At 38.7% G+C, this 19,483-nt stretch overlaps 1 pseudogene; it reads right to left on the bottom strand.

The window, feature by feature from the left end:
- LOC115645033 overlaps nt 1-19,483 on the bottom strand; it is a 34,164-nt pseudogene that overhangs the window by 5,340 nt on the left and 9,341 nt on the right.

The raw sequence follows: 19,483 nt of genomic DNA, 5'->3' as shown, positions 1-19,483 counted from the left end.
TATTTAATTAATGCATTTTTTTTAAACGAGTGTAGTCAGCATGGAAGCATGTCCTCTGGAACAGTGGCGGAAAGATGAAGAGGCATATGATTGTTTAGCTTCCCTGGCATGTAAATATCTTGCAATACCAGCTGCTAACGTGCCCTGCAAATGCCTGTTCCTCACTTTCAGTGACATTGTAAATAAGAAGTGGACAGCATTATCTCCTGTAAATGTAAACAAACTTGTTTGTCTTAGCAATTGGCTGAACAAGAAGTAGGACTAAGTGAACTTGTAGGCTCTGAAGTTTACGTTGTTTGTTTTTGAATGCAGTTATGTAACAAAAAATTACATTTGTAAATTGCATTTCATGATAAAGAGATTGCACTACAGTACCTGTATGAAGTGAATTGAAAAATATTATTTCTTTTGTTTATCATTTTTACAGTGCAAATATTTGTAATTAAAATAATAATATAAGGGGGGGAAATGTACACTTTGTATTCTGTGTTGTAACTGAAATCATATCTTAGAAAATGTAGAAGGACATGCAAAAATATTTAATACATTTCAGTTGGTATTGTTTAACAGTGCAATTAAACTGCGATTGATCATGATGCATTTTTTTAATTGCAATTCATTTTTTTGAGTTAATCTCATGAGTTAATTGCAATTAATGGACAGCCCTAATTTTTACTAACTTGTAATCTAAACAGCTATTATACAAGCAAAGGTTTTCAATGAATGTGTTGTAATAACTGAATCTGCTAAAGTTTCAAGCTTGTGTAAAAGCACCGGGCTTACATATTCTGTAGTCTACAGCTACTAGGTGATACAATCACATACTTGATCTGATTTGATATACCAATCTAGTAGCTGTTGTAGAACACAACTTGTGTGAAGACAGACTGGCACATACAAAATGAAGCATATTATTGTTTATAAGTTTGCCAGTCCCATTAAATAAAAATCTGGAATGAAATTTAAAGGAATTACTCTTCCTTTCAGAAAGTCACAATTACAGGAGCATACAGCTCAGATGATAAAACAAATCATAGTATTTTACTGTAAAAGGAGGCAATGGTTAAAGATTTAATACAAATTACAGCAAATATTAGAAACACACAGTCTACCTGGCAGAACTAAGATACAGCATCAAATGCAATGAATAGTCTATTTACCTCAGGGCTTATACACACACAGAATTGGTGAGAGCTAGTATAGGTGAAACCTATTATTCACTGTACCTGCTCATAGTTGACTTGTGAATGGTGATTGGTTGTCTTGGTGATATACTCCTTTGATGGTATTAATGATTGTTGATATTCTTCTCTTTGGCTCTGTGCACTGTACTGTTTAAAACCAATCTGAGAATATTTAACCCTGCTCCGTCAGTTGGGCTCTTTGTTGATGCTGTGATATGCTCGTGTTCACAATTTCTTTGTCTGACTCAGAAATCTGTATATGTACCTTCTTGAACTGTGACTTGCTCCAAGTATTTTAGTGGTGTTTTGATTTGAAACTTTCCCCCCTTTTTTGTAGTAGAACTGAGTAGTGCAGGTTTTTTCAAACCTCAGATTGGCATTTGATATCTGAAGCACTGATTGTCATTAGCAGATAATGAAGAATAATTTATCTTCTCAGGTTTGCCTCTACTTGAATTCCTATCTAAGGATGGGCTATTAGAAAAAGCAGAATTTGTCAGCTGCTTACTAGTTTCTTTTTTCTGGTCACATATAGGTCTACCACTTTTTACACTTGTTTTCCCAGTCATTCTCTGAGCAACAGTGCCATTAGTAGATTTTTGAATGACACAGTTTGGACAGGTTTGTATACCTGATTTACACTGGGGTTGCATACAGTTAATTTAGACATGGTGACATCTCTAACTACTTTTGGAGAATGCTGTAAAGCACTCACTTTTTCTTTCCTTCATTGGCTCTTGTGGCCTTTACATCCATTTGCAACAACTTTCCTTTGAAAATAGGTATAATTCTAGTGGCATTGTTCCTTTGAGAATCCACAGATGAATTCTTAGACATTCTTAAGGATTCATTGAGTGACTTGGTACCACCTGATGCTCCTGGAGTCTGCTGCTGCTGTCTACTATGCACTGTTTTCTTCATGGCCTAAGCAACAGAATCCTCTGGACACGGAATGAGATTTGAGAAAATACATTGTTTTGGCTGATTGATCAAAGCTCCATCCTGTGGCTAATTCTTGACTGCCTTTGAAGAGTCTGCGGCAAAGTCTCTCTCCTTGGAGGTGCTTGAGTCAGAGATACCTTGCATATCGGTTTGCCAGTCAGATTCGCAGGCTTGGCATTTACTTCCTGTAACACACAGCTGTTGCCAAACTGATTCAACTGAACGAAGAGAGTTAGTTTACAATGCTACAATAACTTAGTCTGTATACAACATACACTGTACACATGTTTGTGTTTGTTATTTTACAATTCTGTTTTTAATAACAACCTCAAATTAAGAACATTGTACTGCTCGCTATTAAGACATTTAAGGAAAGACTTTTTCAGCTTGATAATGAAAAGTAATATGTATGCAATATCTGATTGTCAGGATGGCAAATATGCTGCACAATATATATCCTTTCAATCAAGAATAAAAAAGCATGCCCCAAGCTATATACGGAGATTACTTCACCCACCACTGAAATGGAACCAGCAACCTTTTACATCACATAGCAACAATAAAGACACAAGGGAATGTTTCTGTTACAAATACAATTGGAGAAACCATTTCAGTAATGTGCCCCTTTCACATCTGTTTTATCAGATCATTTTATTCCATCTCATGGAAAAAATCCAATGAAAGGGAAAAACTACTCTGAAAATTCTGTGTGACTTGCCACACTGAGTTTCTGCTACAATATCCTCTTTGAGGAAAAGGGTCTAGAGCACATAGGGAGATCCAGTTCCACCCTTCAGGATATTATGGCATCTGCATGCAGGGCAAACTCCTCTGTGTTGCTCCTCAGTGCTCCTATTGTGCCACAGGAAACCAAGATGCCTTTGACTCCCTAATCAGCAGATATGTTCAATCAACCCTCTCTTTAAATGACTGGTAGCTGCTATCATTCAAAATTAGTTTTGCTCTGATTACAATTATCTTCCATTAAGACAGTGTTTCCCAAACTTGGACGTCGCATGTGTAGGGAAAGCCCCTGGCAGGCTGGGCTGTTTTGTTTACCTGCCGCGTCCACAGGTCAGGCCGATCACAGATTCCACTGGCTGTAGTTTGCCGCTCCAGGCCAATGAGAGCTGCTGGAAGTGGTGGCCAGTACGTTCCTGGGCCCACGCCGCTTCCAGCAGCTCCCATTGGCCCGGAGCGATGAACTGCAGACAGTGGGAGCCGTGATCGGCCGGACCTGCGGACACGGAAGATAAACAAACCGGCACGGCCTGCCAGGGGTTTTCCCTACACAAGTGGCGTCCCAAGTTTGGGAAACACTGCATTAGGACATTCTTCTCAATTGCACAGTTATCACAGATGGTAATACTATGGCTATGCCCTCTGTCTCACACCAAGCTGACAAGCTGACAAACCACCTGAAACCTCACAGAACTCTGATAGCGGGTTTTGAGGGATGAGGGACAAAACTCACTGGATCCAGTCTCCCCTCTTTCTGCTCATTATGAGCTACATTTGGTGATGAGGCACTTTTCGGATTGCTACATTTCTCAAAAGGGGAAGACCTAATCCTTAGTCGTTATCTGGGAGAAGGGGTAGCTCAGTGGTTTGAGCAGTGGCCTGCTTAAACCCAGAGTTGTAAGTTCAATCCTTGAGGGGGCCACTTACAGATCTGGGGAAAAATCTGTCTGGGGATTGGTCCTGCTTTGAGCAGGGGTTGGACTAGATACCTCCTGAGGCCCCTACCAACCCTGATATTCTATGGAGTCTGCAGGGAACAGAAACCTACTGGTTTCTCATGGGAGGGGAGGGATAGATAGCTCAGTGGTTTGAGCATTAGCCTGCTAAACCCAGGCTTGTGAGTTCAATCCTTAAGGAGGCCATTTAGGAAACTGGGGTAAAAATCTGTCGTGTTGGTCCTGCTCTGAGCAGGGGGTTGGACTACATGACCTTCTGAGGTCCCTTCCAACCCTGATATTCTCTCTCTGATCTTAGAGTAATACTGTGGACTGCAACTAATTTCTAGTGGTCCACACAGAACTGGCTGACTATCCTTGTCTCTGGTTACTTCTACAAACATCTAGACTTTTCATAGCAAAGAAATGCCTGGATGTCTGTGAAAACTATATGAAACAAGGAGTCATCCTAACTTTCTCCATTAGGGGCTGCAGCTCCTGGAAAGAGAGAAACAGCAGATCTTAACATTTCAAAACTCTGCTATTTCTACTGCATTCTTCAAATTCTACTCTTCATTTTAAAAAAAATAAGCTTTCCTTCTTTCACTGACAAGATAATCAGCATGTGTGCTACTGCTCGGCAAAGGCTGAAATTCGTATTTCATATAAGCGATTATTCTAAAAGAATTGTAAATTCTGCTCCTCCCATCCTCTTCACCTCTGAAGTGTGAACTTCAGCCTGACTGGAACCATTTAAATGTTTGTGATAATAAGTCCAGACCACTTATTTTCTCTAATTTTCTTTTTCAAAACAAGGAGAAAAATATTATTGTGATATTATGGTAGCAGAGTTAAGATAAAAAAAATTCAGGAAAGGAAACCTTAGATTCCAACAGAATTTTTAATTTGCTACATATCGCTTCCATATCTTATTATACAGTTATGATGTGAACAGTAATGTCAGGCAACCCATTTAACTAGAAAAACACAAGTATTAATAATTATTCATGGTGAGAAATACTTTTATACTCTTGCAGTGTTCTGAAAATTCACATCGGAAAGAGCACTATTATCATGAACAACACTATGCCCATCAATATAAATATTAATATAAACATAATACTTCTTACATGCATGGGATGTTTGATGAGTTCTTTTGTGGCATACAATGCTTTACTTGCCATTTTTACTGGAAATCCACATAGATGAGGAAGTTAGACTTTAGGTCAGAAAGAAAAAGAGTTTAATACATCTTCTAAATCTATTCTATTAAAATATTGGACTGGTTGGCTTCTTATGCAACTTAAAGGGTACCTGAACAAGTGTTAAGGGCTATGCAAGATTTTGTATAATGTAATTAGCATTTTGTATAATGAAACTGTTTATCCTTTTCTTGAGTAAAAGCTTAAATACACACTAAAATTTCTTCAAAAGAATTTAAAATAAAAAAAGCAGCTTACTATTTTTAAAGGGACCAAATTTTAGTAGTTTTAATGGTTTTAGAGATTTGAAAGTTTTACTCTATTAGGCTAAATTAAGCCATTTTTCATTCCCATTGAGAAGTACTTTACTGCTTGAGCAGTCCCATTGAAATCAATGGGACTTCCTGCAGAACAAGGTATTATTCACATGAGTAAAAGTGATAGAAACTAGTGCTTTATTTGTAATATTCTCCCGGTTTTTCTTCATTTCCTTCTCTGGATATTTTAAATTATTTTCTCATTAAAAAGCACAACTCAATATGAATCTTGGTTTTAGTCTGACTTCTTTCTTTGTGAGCATGGTTCTGAAATCAGAATTTCCTAATTAATGTGAACACCCTCTACTGGCAGTCATTTCAGCAGCAACATAAAATGTCTGAAACAAATATTATTTTTTCAGTATTTCAATGACGCATGGGTGGATTAAAAAAAGTAAACCTAGAATATGGAGGATAGTCTCCACTGGACTGCACAAATTGCAAAGCAAAGGAAAAATGAGGCCTAAACTAATTGATAATGCCCCTGCTAAAGGATGACTTGCAAAGAAAAATATTCTTAGTGCCATTTCTTGTTTCTATATCAAGGAGGCCTGAAAAGATTTATTTTTATAAAAAGGGGGGTTTTCTGCTTGTTTTTAAGATTATAAAGTCATAGGTCGTCTAGTCTGTTTTTCCTGGAAGACTCTTGATTATTGTGAGGAACAAGTAACTTCACAGATATTATTGGGGTGAAACCAGACTTAGGCTTCAATTGTGAAAACACTTAAAATGTGCTTAACTTTAAGCATGAGAGTAAATGTTAGCAGGTTCAGGGCCTGTGTGGTGAAGTAATTTATTCAGATTAAGATTTACTAAAACTTAATTTTTATTCAATGGGCTTTTTTTGTCTTTGTTGTTAAAGCCTATTTAACTCATATGCCTGAACAAACAGGCTGAAGAAAAATTATTCTCTCTAAGATTTGGCATCCCAGCACCTACAAGAGTTCTAATTCATATCTCAGGATCCTTTAAGAAACATCTCCAGCAAAATAGGGAAGCCCAGATTTGACATTATTCATTAATAACACAGAAGGACTGAATTAAATATTTTGGACTATATTTTCTGGTGGCATAGCCTCATTCACTTCAATGGAATTACAACTGCAGTGAATTGGCCCCCTATTTGGATTAGAGTTTGGATCTTGGTTAGCATGGTAAAGGAGAAGACAGTACAACACAAAAGAAAATATATATAAAGGATATGTAAAGAGCCGTTCCCCTATCAGTTTGAAGTAAACACGCAATATATTTTTGTCTCTCCATGATCCTCTGGAAGGATATACCCATACTAAAATAAAATACACATATAAATGGAATGCTATTTTAAATAAATTGATTAATATAAAAACATCAAAAAAGACACGAAAGGAAAAAAAATCACATGTAATCATGTTCTTTCCTACCAGATTCTTCCAGTGCATCTGAAAGTCTTGTATGAATGAAAAGGAGACTCTGGTGGAATTATATGGCTAATACTTATGATCTGACCCATTTTCATGCTGTACAGGGGTAAAGCAAAGACAGAATGTTAGATACAACCCATAGCATAGCTGAAAGCACAGTTATTTGGTTAACTGTTTGTTTTTGTTGGAAATTAAATAGAATTTTACCTTGGCAAGACATAGCACCAGTTACTTAAAATGGAGTGTCTCTGAATGACTGTATTTTATTGTTGTCAAATATTTCTAAGATGTTGCTGAAATGTCAAGTCTTCCAGCTTTAAATAGAAAAAAAGTGTTTGTTATTTTCAAATACTGCTTCATTTATACAAAGTGAAAAAGGAACATGCAAAACATCTAACGTGCATTCAAATGTACTACTGAAACTTATACATGAATATTCATTTATCAGTCATTGCAAGCTGCTAATTTTAGAATTATATTCACATTATAACATGCGAAAATCTGTTTCAAATTTTAAAACCTATACTTTCAGGAACTGGCTAAAGACGTAAATGACTTAAAGGCTGATAGGTCATATTGGAGGTACGTTAACATGCAAGTATACTAGATCCAGGAGGACAACATAAATGTCCTCAGATTAAGAACATCCTTTCTATCCCTGCAGTACTTTTAAATTCTACTCAGAAACTAACATATTCTATGTTGGACAACTTAGTGACAGTATTGCAACCACAATAACCAGGTAGCAAAAGATCCCAACAAGGCTACCAAGAAGCTATATGCCTTTGCCTCTTGGAAAATCAAGAGATGCCCAGATATTCTGAGAGAAGACATGCTGGAGCTAAAGCCACAGACATTCTTAGACCTGGAGAAACATTCTTTTCTGACTCTGTTGTTTGTCATGGGTTGTGTCCATTTAGTGACAGAAAAGCCCTTTCCATTGCTGTGTCTATCTTCAGACTAGCAAATTATGGACCACAATGGGATTATACTGATTTTTGATAATGAAACTACATCATGGTAACTACATCATCACTGCCTGTGTCATTTTCAAGGCTACCCTAAAGTTGTCTTTGATTAGTATGTTGTCTAGCTAGGGGGGAAAGTGGAATTTCTTTCTCCTGAGAGCCAAAGAGATTCTCAAGGATAGAAATGGATTGAAAATGCTTGCTTTTGTAAGCAAAGAAGTAATCAGAAATTTAGTACTCATTGTACCAGATCTGTTAAGGTGATGTGGTGGCTATCAGAGCAGATGCTCATTTCTTAATACTGAAGTATGGTTTCTGATATATTTGCTAACCATGCCCATGTCCAGTATGACCCAAACTGCTTCTAACTTTTTTGGGGTATCACAAAGAAAATGGAGCAGGTTTCAAAGAAGCGCTGTTCAGACAGAACTTCTTTGATAGCTCTGATGGCTAAAAGTTGATAGATGGTTTTGAACATAAGATGTTACTTTAAGGGTATGGCTACACTCAGAACTTCAAAGCGCTGCCATGGCTGTGCTTTGAAGTGCGAGTGTGGTCGCAGCGCCAGCGCTGGGAGACTCTCTCTCAGCGCTGCACGTACTCCACCTCCCATGGGGATTAGCTTGCAGCACTGGGAGCCACGCTCCCAGCGCTGGGGCACTGTTTACACTGGCGCTTTGCAGCGCTGTAACTTGCTGCGCTCAGGGGGGTGTTTTTTTCACACCCCTGAGCGAGAAAGTTGCAGCGCTGTAAAGCACCAGTGTAGCAAGGCTCTGTTATAGGATGGAAGTGAAAGAAGGATTATCTCCTGGGGAATGTGGGAGAATATTATGGTATAAATCGACCTAGTGGCATAAAGATGTCCGTCCACTGTAATCATCATGCACTGTGTGCAGATGTCCTTCTTTTCTGTGGAGACTACAAGGAAGGGGTCAAAAACCCTGGTGTCAAACAGGGTTTTTGGTGTTTGTGGATGATACAGTGCTTAAATCTCAGTGGCGTCATCTGCCTCTATTGCTACTGATACATCTTCTTCTCCAGAGGAGGACTGTTGTGTAACATCTTGCCTAGCAGTCCCAATGGATGTACGTTTCATGTGAAAAATCTACTATCTTTGGGGAAATAGTTCTACCAGCACGCGCTTCCCTTTTCCAATGCTCTATTATTATTTTCCCTGAAATTCTCTTCAACAGCAACTGTAGGGAAATCTCACAGCTCTGACATTCTGACTGGAATGACTGTCAGACTCTCATAAGTACAGCCATTTCCAATAATATATGGCATATATATTCAGTACAAGATGAGGATAAGGAACTAACATAGTGCATGTCCAATGGCAATTGGGAGTAAACATCTTGATCCACCATGTCCTTTTCAAATAAAGCATCCCAGATAAATACAGCCAATAAAAAAGTGCAAGTAGGATGAACAAAATTAGCCATAGAAATTAGAACTGTTCTGTACCTTGGGTGGCGGTAGTCGAATTGTGCAAGCCTCTACACTGATGCAAAGTTGGGTCTCTGATACATTGAGGTCCATGACTGAAATAAAATCAAAACCAAAACCACTCTGTATATCTGTATAATTGTCTATTAAGTGAAAAGGTAAAGCCAAGATTCTTATTTAAAAAAACAAACACACAAAAAAAAACCCAACCCTCCAACTATTATGCTCAGTGTAGCAGTACCAAAAGGTAAGAAGAATTACTCTTCATGTATAAAGAATTATATTTCAATTTTTTGAAATCAAAATAAGCATTGTCTGGCTAATTCCTAATATCAATGACTAAATTTCACTTGTAAAATGTATGTGAACATACATAACTGCCAAAGCTCATAGTCGTATGTCCAATGGTCACTTGAATGCACAAATATCAATTTGCACAGGCAATTACCTGCTCCTGAAAATATTTTCCAGGTGCAAATTTAGGTGCCAATGTTTTAAAATTTAGTTCTTAAAATTTATATTTGAGGTATAGAAATAAATAAATATATTTTCTATATATTTATTCCTAATGTACTAAGGAATAATGCCACTGTGGTCTGATGTTTGAGAACTGTAAATTTAAGGCAGTTAATCATAGTTATTCATTTACTTTACCCATGTTCATCAAACCTCCATACCACTTGTGCAGTCTGAACTACATTTGCCTAAAATTAACTGTTATAACCAGGTTCTCCCAACCATATATGTCAATCTATGGTCATAGGTTAAGATTAATAGTATAAAAATACTCCTCTCTCTCTCTTATAGAGGTGCAATTAATTTGAAAAGTGTCCATATAATTTAATAGGTATCTGCCAATAGGTATCATATGATTGAAGTTATCTGTAGATTGCAAAATGAAAAGATATTGGGCTGACATACTAAGACCATGGAAGCTTTAGTACAATCTAACTAATTTCTAATAGTACACAGCATTGTACTTACCAACAGCATTTTGCCTTCCCATATGAGACAAAAATTGCTTCCTTAATAAATAAAATAAGTATGTATTATTTTATAAAATCTATGCAAAAACCCAGTATACTTTAAGACTTTTATCTCAGAAGTATTTTATGTAGCAGAAATGTATAAAGTGCATAGTTTATTTTGTGTGACAGGGTTCCTGTGTAGTTTGTTCCCCTCACAGAAAAGAAAAAAATTGTATCAGTGAATTTTTCATTGAATTAGAAGTGGCATGTAAATCAACACAGAAATATGCATGAAAGCACAACTATAAAAATGATGTTCTCTCTCAGTAAGGAATTTGTACACAGAATTGCTTTTCATTAGGTAACAGATAATGCAACTTCTACCACCATATGTGTAGGGGGGGTGGGGGGAAGGCACTTTGTCTGTACAAGTGGGAAGAAAAGGGTGTGGCTCATTAAGGTTGTTCCCCTCCTTCAAACTGATGTGGGTAGGGAGAGGGAGGCATTACCTAAGCTAGGGCTGGCCAGAGGGCGTAAGGTAAGCCACTGTCCTCCTGCAGGGCCGGGAAAAGGTATATATGCTCTGTCCTGCCAGAAAGAACCCTATCTCATGGATCAACAGTTCCCACCCATTGGACAAGTGTAGAACTGGGTTTTTGTGGTCTGTTGTGGGCACTGTCCTCATTGCCTTTTTCAGGACGGGGAAGGAATTTTTCCCTTATCATCAGATTGGCTGGAATAGGGTGGGATTTTTCACCTTCCACACACCTTCAGGACCTGATTGGGTCAGCCAGGAAGTAAGGTTAAAGTAGTTGCAATGTGGTTGGTAGCAGTGTCCAGTGCAGGTAATTATTCCACAGGGAGTCTGGTTTTCTAATTAACGGAGTTGGAAGGGGACTTAGGGGAAGGTATCCCCTAAAGAAGTTGGGGAACAGGCTGGGGCTCCTACTGTCTGGTACAGTGAGGAGACAAATCCCTTTCCCCAGCCCTTAACCCTCACGTGAGGAAAAGGTGGTGGTGGGTCCCAGCACTGGTTGTAATCAAGTTGGAGGGTGTGCAGGCTTATGGCAGCCCTCCACACACATGTGGAAATGAGTGAGAAAGACTGATAACCTGCACTGAATGAATTATTGCTGATAATTCCAGATGAATTAAGTTACTAAAGTTGCAGCCTAAAAAGCCACATTACTCACATCTTGTTGTACTTAAATGTCTGGAACGTAATCCTCAGGCTCAAAAGGAAAGCTGGATAGAAACATTGCTTTGTCTTCTTCCACCAACCCAAACCAGATGATAGATTAGAAGCAACCCCAGAGCTACCATGTGTGTTTTACAACAAAAAGTTTTAGTCTAAGTGATACTATGAAATTAAGAACCAAATAGTGGCCTTGATTCCAATAAGGAGGGGCCACTGACAACAGATGGGTAGAATGTCTCAGAAAGTACCCAGGGGAGTGGGGGTAAAGGGCTGGACAGTCCTTTCATACTGGTTGAAGAAGGGCTAGTGTGTACTTTGTCTCCACTCTCCCTCATACCAACCAGCTTGCCATGTCCCTTGGCCATGGAAAGCTTGTGGAAACATTCTGCTTAGGTCACATGCAGCACACTGTGGAAGGAGGAAAGAGCTGTCCTGAATACACTTCGTCATTAGCATACCTATACATAACAAGATACAGTGTAACTTGAAATCTAAAATAACTACTGTAGCAATATCATCTTTTGGGCAGATAGGCTATATATCCCAGAACAAACACTAAAATTTAGTTCAATAAGAGTAACCAATTTCATGCCATCTGAGGATCTGGCCCGCTGATTTATTCTTTTTCTTGAATACACTGAATTGGTTTAAATGGATGTAAATCTGTTTTGAAAATAGTTATGAAGAAAAAAATGATTCAAAATAAAATAAAGATTCTGATAACAGTGACACTGGAACTAACACAGAAAAATGGATTTTTATCCTAATTTATACTGTAGAATAAAGCCATACAATTTCGTAAGGGAATGAATAGCATATGGTTGTATTAAAAACCACATCCACTGGTGTCTGGTCTTCTACATTTGCTAATTTGCCACTCTTCTCCCCTGTTCAGTTAGTAGGGGAAACATTGTTAGGTGGTAAGAATAACAACATCTGGCTCATCGAAACTTGGTGGAAAGACATGGTTGTAAAGCACATAACTGTCATCTATGTAAGTGAAGTGTGCAACTTCTGTGAAACAGAAGTGTTGATTATGAACAACTGATTGTGAAACCTATTTACTTTATTTTCATAAATTATTGCTGTACTGCAAATTTGAATTTTGAAATTATAACTGAATATGCTATGGTCAATTTACATGGTTATTAATCAATTACACAAAGGGGAGGAGAGAGAGAAAATTTGAATTACTTGCCCTTTTGCATTATTCATTAAAAATTGAACTGGGATAAAGAAACAATCATAGAAATACACACAACAAAAATGTAAAACTAATAATCAAAGACTAGGCAGCATATGCATGGTAAATATAATTAAAAATAATAAAGTACTGAAAGTCAAGGGTCAGGCTCTGACCCAATTGAATAAAATACCTTGTACCAACAGATGACCAGCCTTATTCCAAGCTGGGGGCAGTCGGGTTATAAGTGTGTAACAGAGACATGGTTGAAGGTTGGCTGGGCCAACTCTCTCTGGAGCCTCAATCTAGTAATATTAACAAAGGAGAAAAAAAGGATTAAATAATTATATAATAAGTAGATTTTAAAGCAATTAAATCAATATTTTATAAAAGATAATCATACTGTCATTTTGGACCAGATCCTGCAAGATGCTGAGCCCCTGTACCCTTTATTTAGTTGGGAACTGCAACAGATTTGAGACCTTTGGGATTTGGCATTTTATATTTTACTGGACACCAACATTAAGGTGCATTCTAATGCATTCTGGGTTTTTGGAGGGTCAGAAGGTTGGGGGGAAAGGAATGACTGAATAAGTTATAGATAGTACTTTTCAATGGATACTGTTTATTTCTCATTCCAACTCTAACCAGTGATTCCCAACATGCACATACATCAAACCAGCTGCTGGTCTAGCCTGAGATCAAGGATGTTTTTGATGAGATCACAGGTTTGGTTGATTAAGATAATTGTGTTGACATAATATACCTATATCAGTAAAGCATGTGACTCAGTCCCACATGACAATCTTTTAAAAATAGCTCTAGACAAAAATCAATGTACCCTATACTAAACGCATTAAAAACTGGTTAGCTGGTAGCTCTCAAAAAGGAAGTTTCCAGAGAGGTCCTATCTGTTCTCAGTCCAATGCTATTCAATACCTTATTGGTGATCTGGAAGACAATATAAATAATTTCTAATAAAATGTTCAAATGACACAAAAAATGATAGAGTGGTAAATAATGATGGGGTCAGATTAGTTATACAATTTGAAATAGATCACTTAGCCCTGGTCTACACTTTGAGTTGAGGTCGAATTTAGCAGTGTTGGATCGATTTAACCCTGCACCCATCCACACAATGAAGTCATTTTTGTTGACTTAAAAGGGCTCTTAAAATTGATTTCTGTACTCCTCCCCACCGAGGAGATTAGTGCTGAAATCAACCCTACTGGGTTGAATTTGGGGTAGCGTGGATGCAATTGACAGTATTGGCCATCACAGAGTGTTCCATTGTGACTGGTCTGGACAGCACTCTCAACTCAGATACACTGGCCAGGTTGACAGGAAAAGCCCCACAAACTTTTAAGTTTCATTTCCTGTTTGGCCAGCATGGTGAGCTGATCAGCACAGGTGACTATGCAGAGGTCATCAGCAAAGGTGACCATGCAGTACCCAGAATCACAAAAGAGCTCCAGCATGGACCGAACTGGGAGGCACTGCGTCTGATTGCTGTATGGGGAGATGAATCCGTGCTATCCGAACTCCGTTCCAAAGGACAAAATGCTGGAATATTTGAAAAAATCTCCAAGGGCATGAAGGACAGAGGTTATAACAGGGACCTGCAGCAGTGCCGCGTGAAACTTAAGGAGCTCAGGCAAGCCTACCAAAGAACCAGAGAGGCAAATGACTGCTCCAGGTGAGAGCCCCAGACATGTCACTTCTATGATGAGCTGCATGCCATTCTAGGGGGTGCCCCTACAACTACCGCACCCCTGTGCTTCCCCCCTTCCCACCCACCCCGGGCTACCTTGGCAGTTACTCCCCACCCATTGAGTGATGAATTAATAAAGAATACATCAATAACAATGACTTTTTTGCCTCTGCAGCGGTGATCAAAGGGGGGAAGGGAGGGCGGTTGGCTTACAGGGAAGTAGAGTGAAACAAGGGGGCGGGTTTTCATCAAGGAGAAAAAAACAGAACTTTCACAACCATAGCCTGGCCAGTCATTAAACTGGTTTTCAAAGCTTTTCTGATGCACAGCGTGCCCTGCTGTGCTCTTCTAACCGCCCTGGTGTCTGGTTGTGCATAATCAGCAGCCAGGCGATTTGTCTCAACCTCCCACCCTGCCATAAATATCTCCCCCTTACTCTACAGATATTGTGGGTGCACACAGCAAGCAGTAATAACGATGGGAATATTGGTTTCACTGAGGTCTAACCGAGTCAGTAAACTCCAAAGGCACATTCTACCAGCATTATGCACTTGCTCAGCCTATCGTTGAACTGCTCCTTACTAATGACCCATGCTTCATGAGCCATGGGAGCAAGAGGTAGGCTGGGGTAGGTGCGACCACATGGTGCTGCTGACTGCGAGACCAGCCTGAGGCAGTAGCCTCCAGCTAGCATGATATTCCAGGCAGGACTGAATCTCCATTAGATGAAACTTAAAGAAGGACAATGACATAGAATCATTCCCATTTTTGTACAGGCGCCCCGACCGACCTCACTGAGTTCAGCCCAGGAGCAACCCATGGGACAACGATGACGGTTAGCAGTTGTTTACACCATCTGCCATTTGCAAGGCAAGGCAAGGGGATGCTGCTGTGTAGCACAGCAGTACCGCGTCTGCCAGCAGCACTCAGGAGACATATGCTGACAGTGAGCTGAACGGGCTCCATGCTTGCCGTGGTATGTCGTCTGCACGGGGTAACCCAGGAAAAAAGGCAAGAAATGATTTTTTGCCATTGCTTTCACGGAGGGAGGGAGAGAGGGGGGCTTGACCCAGAACCACCCACGACAATGTTTTTGCCCCATCAAGCATTGGGAGCTCAACCCAGAATTCCAATGGAGGGCAGAGACTGTGGGAACTGTGGGATAGTTACTACAGTGCAACGCTTTAAAAGTCTACGCTAGCCTCAGTACTGTGGATGCACACTGCCGATTTAATGCGCTTAGTGGGGACACACACAATTGACTGTATCAAATCGATTTCTAAAAAATCGACTTCTATTAAATTGACCTAATTTCATAGTGTAGACATACCCTTAGCAAGGTGGGCTCATCCAAACAAAAGGTCTTTTTATACAGTCAAATGCAAGGTCATACATCTAGCATCAAAGAAAGGTAGGCCACAATGAAGATGCAAATGCATGATTGCAAATTGGTTTTGATTATAACTACTGGCATCCTACTCAGCAGTTTTTGAAAGTCTACACTCAGCCATACAAATGCAAACGTTGTATCACAGGCAAGGTAGCACAACAGAATCATAATATACATTGCCAACAAAACAAAAACAGGTCATGGACAGGGCTTCACAAAGTTTTCTGTACTTTGCATTATTGGTACTGTAATACACAGCATACGCATTTTGTGCAAAATTTAAGAAGGGGGGAGATTTTCTGTTGGAATGGGAATTGCAAGCACTATGAAAAACATCAGTTTTATTACTGGTATCACAAGTATTGGCAACAATGATAAGTGTAACAGTGTGAAGAATTACTTACTGTAGCTCCATGTTTCTCTACATAAGCCTGACATTTTCTGTTTTGTAAAAAGATATCTAAACAAAACAAAAAAGTATTATCTGAACCTTTTGAACTTAAAGGAGTATTCAACAATTACTTGTGCAGCCTTACCACATCTGTACTAACCATTCTTCCAGAGCCAAGTCGTTGATATCGACCTGTCTTAATTGTTGTTACTATTGGTGGGTTTTTGTATTATTATACAGCCTAGAAGCCCTAGTCATGGCCAGGACCCACTATGGCAGAAATTTCTAATCAAATTGCTTGAAACTACCAACTGTCCTGAAGTGGGGCTGGTGGCTGAAAAGATCCATAATGGACACAGGATGGCTGCTGATGGTCTTTCCTGCCTGATAACTCCGTTCTCAAGGTCAGCGGGGAAGAGATATTTTCTTTGCCCCTAACCAATGAACCAACTAAATATTTAATTATGCAGCTGTATGAAAATGTCTTCAGACAGGCTGACTCTAGATTTTTGTACAGCTCTGTGCAACTCATGACATGCAGGGTCCCATTATATTCCCCCCACCACAGTTTCTGAGGCTCTTACTCATGATGCTGGGGGAGGAGGAGACGATATTTTAAGTGACAAATGTAAACTGGTATTTATATAGGAAAATACATGATTTAAATTACATGGAAAAGTTTTCAGCTATGTCCATTTCAATTTTTGCTGTTTAGGAGCAACAATCCAATGTTGTATTAGAATTTGTATATTCATCTTGATACAAGAGAGTTTTTTTATACATTAAGAAGTGAATACATAAATTAATAAAGTCATTTTTCAGTGTTAGACTACAGGCCTGGCCCAACAGCATCTTTTTTTATAAGAACTATCTCATTAAATGTGAAGTGAATGATAGTTTAAAAACACCAGGCACAATATTTTAAAAATACATAAAATATAGTAGTATATAACATTAAATAATTAATTTAGTTTACAGTGAAAGTTAAGAAATTGCCCTTATTTGAACAGACATTCCCAAAGTATCGCCAAACATTTTGGGTAAAATCTTAGACCTACTGAAGTCAACAGTTTTACCATTGACTTCAGTAGGACCAGGATTTCACTCCTCCTCAATGCTTAAGGCACATTTCACTGTACTTCTCTTTATGAGTGATGATACACATTACTCACCACTGTCCTTTCAATGCGCCATTTCTTCCATGAAGAAATAATATGGCACATACATTACTGGTGTTAATTTACGTATTTTGCATTAACAACAATTTATATGTAAATAGTATCAATTTGCTTATAGTTGTTCTGCTAACAAAATGAGTTGGAATATAGATAGAAATACTGTAAGTATCAGAGATTTATTACTGACCGCCATTACAACTGAAATTTGATTCAGTGTTCCAGGGACAGGTGAGAAAGGATGTCTTGATGAAGAAATAACAATTGCCTACAAAGATAAAACTTTTCAAAATTAATTCTGAACTGAATTTCCTCTAAATTGGGCTTGACATCTCAGCATTAGGTTACCTTTATTTAGTTATATTTTTCTAAAGTTTAACTACATTTTCCAGTAGTTCAGTGGAAAGTGCTGGATAGCTCAAGTTACTGATTCACATCCCACCCAGACTGGTCAGTCACAAACAGTTATTTGTAATTGTTGGAGACCTTTGTGAGAAGAAACAAAATCCACATTCGAATTGGCACTCACTATCTTCCAGAAGGTGGGAAGGTAAATGTGAAACAAAACAAGAGTATGCATGGTAACTGGAGTATGTTGGGAATGTGAGTGTGCTTTTTGGGAGAGAACTACCCTTTATTCCTCAACTCAACCTCTGTAAAACACCTGTAATACTCAGGTATACATTCAAAGAATTACAGCTTTGCAGGACTATGGATAACTTTATTCTTTTTATTCTGTTTTGTTCTTTTAAATCATTATTATTCCCTTACTAATTCAGTGGTCCACTCATAACAAGTGACTTAAAATTGAACACTCTACAAGCTAAAGGATTTTGTTGCTTTTTTTTTTAAAAACAATTGTCATGTACCTTACCAGAACCGGCACAGGGGAAAAAATGTATTTTTAATAAGTATGTCATAAACTGTGAGGAATTACTGATCTTGTTACAGTTAACTACTAATGAAATACTTTTAACAAAAAAAAAATAAAATTACTTCTGAGAAGTCAATCCTTATTTGCTTTACCGCAAATTTCATCTGTGTATTCCTAATCTCATTTTCTGCCAGTTTAGTACCAGTGTAACCTTAACGGCACAGAGTTTTGTAACTCAGGCAGAACTGACGAAGAAACAGTGATGGTGTTCTTGTGTCATTCATCTATTTTGTTAATGTCCCAGCTCTCAGCGTAGCTTTAATAAAAGAAAAATAGGACTTCATTATCAAAAAGAGGAACTATTATTAGGATATGTGTAATTATGAAATAATGTAATTATAAGCAGTGTCAGAATGAGCTCTACCCTGACACTGGTGGTGAGTTGTGGAAAAGGACTTCAGGAGCTGATCTCATTGTAGGGGCACACCTACCCCACTTGCATGATGGGACTGCTTGCCCAAAAGTCACTTTGGTTGCTGTGGAACCCAGTCTCTGTGTATTGGGACAGGAGTAAAAATGTTATGTCCTGGTTATGTGAATCAAGGGCAGTAGAACTGTACTTGGCATTTTATGATGCGAGATGGATCAACTGAGCCAAACTTACTGGTTGTGGGTCTTTTGCTCATGCTTTATGTATGAATCCTGTTTGTGTATTTTACCAACCTAATGCTACATTGTTTCCTCCTTTATTAAAAGGCTTTGCTACAAAGACTCTGTACTTGCAAGAGGGGAAGTATTGCCTCTTAGAGGACACCCAGGGGTAGTGGTATGCAATTGTCCGGGCACTGGTGGGGGCTAGAGCTGGTTTTGCGTTGTGTTATTGAAACAGAACCCCTAGATATTGAAACCGAGCCCTTGTTGCTGCCAACTCTGACGGGCAGAAGGGTTACACAAAAAAAATTCTCAATACAACTAATTAGCCTATAACATTAGGTGAGGTTTTATAACAATAATAGTTTAGTCAACTTAGAAACTTATCACATTTCATGCATTTATAACACAGTAAGCATAAATCTCACAGACGATGTTAAAACAATTTGGCATATCTTATGTTCACAAAAGCAAGAAGCTTCAGAGTTAAGGCAAGATGACATGTCTTAAATTACTCTGTGTGTCAACATTTGGGACCAATCAAGCCCCTGTGATCCATGAGTGAAGATCTCTCTGTCAGGATCTTCCCTCCTGCATGGAAAGGGGAGTCATCTGCCTCTGCACTGTACTCTTTTTTCTTACCCAGAATCCCAGTAGGGGTCTAAGTAACGCAATGGTAATAGGCAGGCTGATGGAAGAGATTGCAAGCCAACGACTAGATGCACATAAAGATTCCTCCTCACGCACGTGCTGGAAATGTAACATATCCTAGCGGCTTATTAATGTCTGTGCCCTACAGCAAAG

This window comes from Gopherus evgoodei, chromosome 2 (genome assembly GCF_007399415.2).
Source record: "Gopherus evgoodei ecotype Sinaloan lineage chromosome 2, rGopEvg1_v1.p, whole genome shotgun sequence".
NCBI lineage: Eukaryota > Metazoa > Chordata > Testudines > Testudinidae > Gopherus > Gopherus evgoodei.
Note: the sequence above shows the minus strand (reverse complement) of the source record. Positions and strands in the feature narration are given on the sequence as shown.